This window comes from Clarias gariepinus, chromosome 11, assembly GCF_024256425.1.
Source record: "Clarias gariepinus isolate MV-2021 ecotype Netherlands chromosome 11, CGAR_prim_01v2, whole genome shotgun sequence".
Taxonomy (NCBI): Eukaryota; Metazoa; Chordata; class Actinopteri; order Siluriformes; family Clariidae; genus Clarias; species Clarias gariepinus.
In genome coordinates this window covers 30,695,875-30,703,251 of record NC_071110.1, presented here as the reverse complement: position 1 = coordinate 30,703,251, position 7,377 = coordinate 30,695,875, and the positions used below count along the sequence as shown (strand labels likewise).

General features: G+C 37.0%; 1 long non-coding RNA gene across 1 annotated transcript; it reads left to right on the top strand.

Moving 5' to 3' along the window:
* Positions 1–1,980: 1,980 nt before the first annotated feature.
* On the top strand, positions 1,981–3,009 carry LOC128532846 (uncharacterized). Its single transcript, XR_008361325.1, has 3 exons — positions 1,981–2,045; positions 2,381–2,484; positions 2,907–3,009. It is a non-coding gene; the product is annotated as an uncharacterized LOC128532846 (long non-coding RNA).
* Positions 3,010–7,377: the final 4,368 nt, after the last annotated feature.

Below are 7,377 nucleotides of genomic sequence, written 5' to 3'. Positions count from 1 at the left end.
TGTTTGTCTTTTCTCAGCAAAACCTGCTTGCTTGTTTGGAAAAAGGAAGCTAATCTTGAAATGAGAATATGCTTAACGCAATGCAGTTTTAACAGCAACGTCTACTTTTAATGCTTTAAGTGAAAAGGATCAATGGATTAAAATGGCATAAGAAATCTAACACCAACTTTTAGTCTTTTTTTCTTTGCAAATCTTTTAAAAATCGTTCTTGCTCTTCAACTCACCATGTGACCCTAAGGGGCCTGATATGGATAATAAAACAAGTGCTTTATCTTACAGCTCAAATTTCTGTTTCCAACTTCCTGTTACATCCTTCATCCCTTTACCATCTGGAATATTGTCTGATGCAGATTCTCCTGTCTTTATTGTCCTCAGGTCGCTGCTTGTTGGGTCTTTCTGCCCTCAGTTTTGTCTTCAGTAAGTGAAAAGCTGCTCAGTGTGGTGAGGTCAGGTGCCTGACTTGGACCTTTAAGAACATTTGTGAATAAATATTAAGAACTTGGAAAAAGATTGGGGTTATGTATTATGTAAACACAGTGTGTGTGTGTGTGTGTGTGTGTGTGTGTGTGTGTGTGTGTGTGTGTGTAAATAAACAAATTCACTGGAACTCTATCCAGGAACTGAAATGACCTTTATTGGGATTATATAACATGAATCTACAAACAATGGCCCATAATACAGAAGTCAGACCCGGATATTTGCTGAGTCTCCAATACACCTTCTGGCCTTTTCCAAATAGGTTTGCTACTGATTAATAAAGCCTTGTTTTGTGGATTATTCAGGATAGAGCTGCCGGTGAACAGTTGCTTCCAGCACATTTAATGGTTCTTTATTATATTATTCTATATACTATATTATTATATATAAACCTTAAATAATATATTCCCAGATCCATGTCTTAGTCATTAGGGTCCTGTTGGTTTCGGTATCTTTTCTAACATAAAGAACCAGGTGTATTTATACAAGGGGTGTTCAAGTCAGACCGTAACTTTTGATTGTGTACAATAACATAACACAATTCTAAAAGTAAAAACTACCTTTCTTTCTCTATATAATAACATGCAACACTTATGCACTCATCCAAGTGGACCCATGATTGGACTGCCTGTCTGATTCACGTCTTTTACAGGTCATTTAATGGAAATTAGTGCCTGTTTAATTTGAACGCTCCTCGTATTTTATATTGGGAAAACTCAACTGCATTTGATCTCGGTAGCAATTATAAGTAATGCAATGAAAAATATAACATTTTAAGTTCCTGAACAGGAACTTTGCAAAAACCACAAAAAGACACAAAAATTATGAAAATTACGGAGAAAAAAGAAATCAAAGAAAGAAAGATAAAATTATCACAAAGTCATCAATAATCACTGATTTAATAATTTCATAGTGTTTTTTTTTATAGTTCACTGTTTAAGTGTGTTCTTTATATAGTTGAGCTGATTGAGACATGTCACATTGATAACACCAGTTAATCTGAAAGAATTTGTTCCATAATGACAAACTTATTTAGGTCTAGACTTTTTTGTGTTTATTCAAGTCTCTTTCCAGGTACAAGTGTAACTCTTTTTGCACCTATCTTTAAAGTTTTAATAAAGATTGTAGAAAACTTATACTCTCTCATAAGGTCACATCCATAACGCTGATAAAAATCTAGATATTTTCAGGATGTAAATGATTATATGAATTTTAAGGATTTGTTTGTTTTTAGTTGTAGAGATTACATTAAAATATTTACAAATTAATTCACTGACACTAAACTCGTCCATTATCTTTTATCTATATCATGTTTACTTTAATCATCCATAGGTTTATTACATTTAGTTTTAATTTCAGTTCCAGGTTATACAGTATGTATGTAAATTTACACATAATTAAAACTGCATGAGTACGCAACATCGCATGTTTTTTTTTAAAAGAGGAGGCGGAGTCAGGATCAGTATAAAGCTGCTCGTATATTCTTTCTGAGCCGTAGGTTCGGTTAAGAGAGACTCAAGTGCACATCTTTACTCTTACTTCTTCTATTCTGAACAGGAGACGAGATGGTGAGTTACAGTATGTAAGTTGTGTGTGTGTGTGTGTGTGTGTGTGTGTGTGTGTCTGTGTCTGTGTGTCTGTGTGTGTGTTACATACAGGATGCTGCAGGGGGCTGGTTTTGGACCAGAGTAATTATCCTCCAAAGGGTTTTTGTTTTACATTTTGTAACTGTTCACTTAACACTGAAGTACACTGCAGTCCCTGGACTTATTCCTCTTCCATATCGTATTTAAATTTTGTGTGGTTTGTTATTTAAATTTTATTACAGTATAATGTATATTTCTGTCAGGTCCAGGAGTTTACCAAAGAATATTTGGTGATGTTTGGGGTGTGTTTTTTTTAGGTGTGTACTAGAGCGCTGGGATTCGTCCTGCTCTTTCTGCTCCCTCTGGCTTTGGGAAATGACATTGGAAATCTCAAGGAAATAATTAACAAACTTCATGAAATGTAAGAATGAAGAGATTAAAGAGTTTATTTAATAAAATTGAGGTTAATGCAACCTTAAATGGCAAACCAAAATTAATCCACAATTCTTAAGTAAGGAAAGTCTAATGTCTATTTTTACATTCATTATATAAAATATTGTTAAAAAAATACTGTAAAATTGTTTATAAACCAAAATGCTAATAATATTCTGACACCTACTGCTACACTGTCAAATGCTTTAATATATGTAAGGAGTATTGTTATAGTTATTATAAGTGTTATTGATTAGGAAAGTGTTGCTAAATCATTTTTTTTTTTTTAAGTTTTATCTTATAAAAACCTTATTTATCCATTCACCCATTATAGAAACGTTGGAGAACCTTTTTTTAGCGATACATAACATACTTATGAGGAATTTATTGTTTCTCTTTTTCTCTTTTTAGCTCTGGAATTGAAAATAATCAGTACGCTATGGCAATTAATGTCCCAGCTGAATACTGTAAAGGAGGTGACAAACTCGACCAGAACTTCCTGTCTCAGGATAGTAAACAGAACGTGAAAAATTCCCTAAATGATGAAAATAAAATTTACATTGGTACTCAGCTGATTGCTGCCAAACCGAAAGAAATAGGTAAAACTGAAAATTATGCAATTGTCCACCACTCTGAGTACAGGTTGCTGATGAACCCTGATGCCACCAAGCCATCACACATGGCAGACCTCCTGAATAAAGATAAAGATGGCTGCACAGTTTTCTTCACCTTGAACTCACCCTGTGGGAAGTTTTGTTTAAATCCTGACTTTGACAGAAAAATCATCCCAGGCTTTGACCAATTCAAGAACCACAACGGCCCCAAAGCTTTTGTTTTCAGACAGGTTTGGCGTGAGGATAAGAAAGGTAAAAATAAGGAGGAATTGGAAAAACATATTAAAAATATAGACAAGATAATTCATGTCTACAAATGCTCTGAAAATCAATGTGTCAGATGTGTGAAAAATGACAATAATGTGAATGAAGAATGCACAACTTAGTCTGACCAAAACAGGTCCCCATAATGGCAAATTAATTATTTTTTAAATTATGTTTAAATTTAAAAGATCAATTACTTTGGAAAATAATGAATGGGACTATTGATCTACTTCTTTGATTCGGAACATTTTTCCTGCATTTATCAATAAAGATTGAAACATTAAATCAGTTGTTGCTGTCTTTGATTGTAAACACTCTGTAAGCATTGAACCTTCACTTTTCCTTGAAATATCTTAATATTCAATATTATTACAGAACATTACAGTGCATAAAATTAAGAAATAAATAATATAAACTTAAATGTATTTAGGAAAGTATGTATACTGTACACGGCTCTATTTTAAAAATAAAGAATTGTTTTATAGTATCTAAACATGGAAAAAGCATTTGGAAATGGAAAGTAGGTTTAGTCATTACATTCCAGCCCCCTCCCCAAAAAGCAAGAGTTTAATAAGTGCTAAACACACACCTAAGTAAGCGCTTGTTTATGGAGTGTGGTTGATATAAAATATAAGTGTTAACTGGTAATAATTGTGTGTGTTACAGTTTTATATATATACTGTTTATATATATATATATATATATATATATATATATATATATATATATATATATGAAAGTTTTTGTAATTATAGATAAATAAGGAACTTGCAAAAACATTTAATTTAACAAAACGTTATTTCCTGATTTCAGGGTTTCTCACACAGGTTATGTGTTGTAAAATTACTCACCCAACCTTTTAATACAGTGTGTGTAAATAAATGAATACACTGGAACCCTAACCAGGATCTAAAATAATGTGATGAGAACTCACAGGATTGGAACTAAACAACTTTGTTTGCATAAGAAAACCACTTATTAGTAAGACTCATCAGAAAAAGGTCATGTGACCTGATGAGTCCAGATTGATCCTATTCCAGAGTGATGGGCGTGTCAGGGTGGGAAGGGAAGCACATGAAGCGATGCTCCCATCATGCATAGTGTTCACTGTACAAGCCTCTGGAGACAGTGTTATGATCTGGGGTTGCTTCAGTCGCTCAGGTCTGACGTTATGTGGCAATAAAATTAAGTCAGCTGACGACTGAATCACTAGGTTATCACATCTATTCAGGAAGCACAACGGCCCCAAAGCTTTTGTTTTCAGTGGGTGGTATAAGTGGGTTTGGCGTGACGATAAGACAGGTGAAAATAAGGAGGAATTGGAAAAACATATTAAAAATATAGACAAGATAATTCATGTCTACAAATGCTCTGAAAATCAATGTGGAAAATGTGTGGAAAATTAGAATAATGTGAATGAAGAATGCACAACTTAGTCTGACCAATTATGAAATATACTGTAATCGAGTTTAAGAATTTTATTTTATTTGATATCAGAACTAATAGAGCGACTTTTAATTAGCCTCGTTCATAATGAGATTAATGCTTTAAAATTGCCAATCACTTTTAATATTCCACAGGTGGCAAACAATTTGGCTCTAAGTCTAAGAACGCATAAAGAAGTAATCATGGTGGCGTCCAGGAAGCAACAGATATGGCAGCGATACAGCGTGTTCTTGTGCTAAACCAAAGACGGCGCTGTCTGCGGAGCCGTGTGGTGCATGTAAATTATTCATATTTTGATTCTAGAAGATTCTAGGACTTCTTGACCTGCTCGGACCTGCGCTTGCCAAGCCAACGCGTCGCTCTTACGCTTTATTTCCAGCTGCTTGCAGCGCTAAGATTTTATGCTACCGGGAGCTTCACACTTAAGCGGGACACTCGTTAACACTCGTGGGAGAAGGCTATGGCCTCAGCAAACCCTCCGTGTGGAGGTGCGTCCTTGCTGTTACTAACGGCCTTCTGCGCCATGCTGGGGATTGAATCCAACTGCGAGCAACACGCCAGGAGGTCTGGGAGGTGCACCATGGCTACCATGCCTTTGCTGGCATTCCTAGAGTCCTAGGTTTAGTGGATGAAACACTAATCCCAATCTCCACTCCATCAGTGCTTGATCAGCATACATGTCGCGAAAGGGCAATAAACGTCCAGGTAGTGGTGGACCACAGGGGTCTAATCAATGACCTGGTGCCGAAGTGGCCTGGCATGACAGTTTTGTCTGGGCCAATTTTGCTGTGGGTGAGCAAGCAGAAAGAGGTGAATTTGGTCAGAGCGTGTTCCTCGGGGACAGTGGATACCCTCTAAGAACGTAATGAACTTCAATGTTGCACACATTCACACTCGCAACATCGTCGAGCGTGCGATTGGACTCTGGAAGCTGCGCTTTCGGTGTGTGCACAAGTCTGCAGGAGGATTGCGCATGAAGCCTCACAGGTGTTGCGCAGTTACGGTGGCAACAGCCATGCTCCATAACATGGCTCTGCGTGGAAACGCACCTTTACTAGAGGGGGAGGAGGAGGAGGAGGAGGAGGAGGCCAATGAGGAGGAAGATGCAGAGGTGGACGTTGAGGTCTTTAATCCTCCACAGAGGGCTGCACTGCATGCTGACGGGGTTGAGGCAAGGCAGCAGTTGATTGAAAATATTTTTGTTTAAAATATGTTTTATTTCTTATTAGCAATTATCCATGACTGGATGGATTTTTTTGACACATTTTATTTTATGATGAAATTTGATTTAGTTAAATAAGAAAATAAACTTGAAAGTTGCCAACCACGGATCCATTCATTTTTCGGTGTGATTGAAATGCTTAGAATCTCTACTGTCATCTCATTGTATTCATTACATATGAGCGCTATACAACCCCAACGACTGACATGCTTTTCCTAAAGTTGTATACCCCTAAACATTAGAATATCTCTGTCAAAAGTTAAAATGTCAAATACATGATTAATCTTGATTTATTTAATGGGTAGTGTACTCGGGTCGCAAGATTGGAAGACAGCTTCTCTCGCTGCTCAGGCACAGCAAACCCTTTTCAAACACTCATCATCTCCATTTCAGACTATTGTCGGTACTCTGCTACTACAAAATAAACGTCCACCTAAAACATGCTTTAATTTCCTTGTGGATAAATAGAGCAACATTTTACACGTACTGTAGGTTTCATTGCAATAGGGAATCAGTTTTTCTCCAGACACATGAAGGCTGACAAATAATGTCTTGTCTTTGTGCCACATGATTACTTAGTCTTAAAGAAGACACACACTTGAGAATGGAGAGCTTTGATCATCCTCGACATTTTATTAACAGCAACATATAAAAAAAATTTTAAGAAATAGGTGCATACACTACAAATGACATACAAAAACTATTTACACAGACCACACACACACACGGTCACTGGTGTGACTGTTGCTCAGCATCTATAAAAGAAACAAAAACAGACTTCAGTTTAGCAACTGTGAGCAACGATGGCTTACCTTCAGATGGCAGCAAGATTGGTACTGAGATTAAAGGCCTATTGAACTGCGCCTCTGCCAGGGCATGCTGTTGTTTGGCCAGCTTCAGCTTGGCCCTCTTAAGCTCCAATGAATGGTGTGCGAGGTCGTTTCCTTCCGTCAGCCGACGCTCAATGTTATCCAACTTTTGCTCAATGTTATGCAACACCACCAACCTTTCGCGTTAGAGATATACGAGTTTCTCACTACAACGGCATAGTGACAGTTTGTGTGCTGTGCTGTAGCGACGTCATCCTGGCAAGGACACGCATTCCGGAGGCGGTGGAGTAGTGCCCTCTTCAGGCTCGCTGCTACCAGGTGAGGAGGGTGCTGCAGGTTTCTGAGTAACCGGGGAGCATGGTGTACTGTTCAATTTAATTCAATTTAATTTTATTTGTATAGCGCTTTTAGCAATTTTCATTGCCGCAAAGCAGCTTTACACAATCAAAAGAATTATTTAAGTTTGTATGAAATGTGAATTTGTATGAATCAAAATGGTCAGTTTG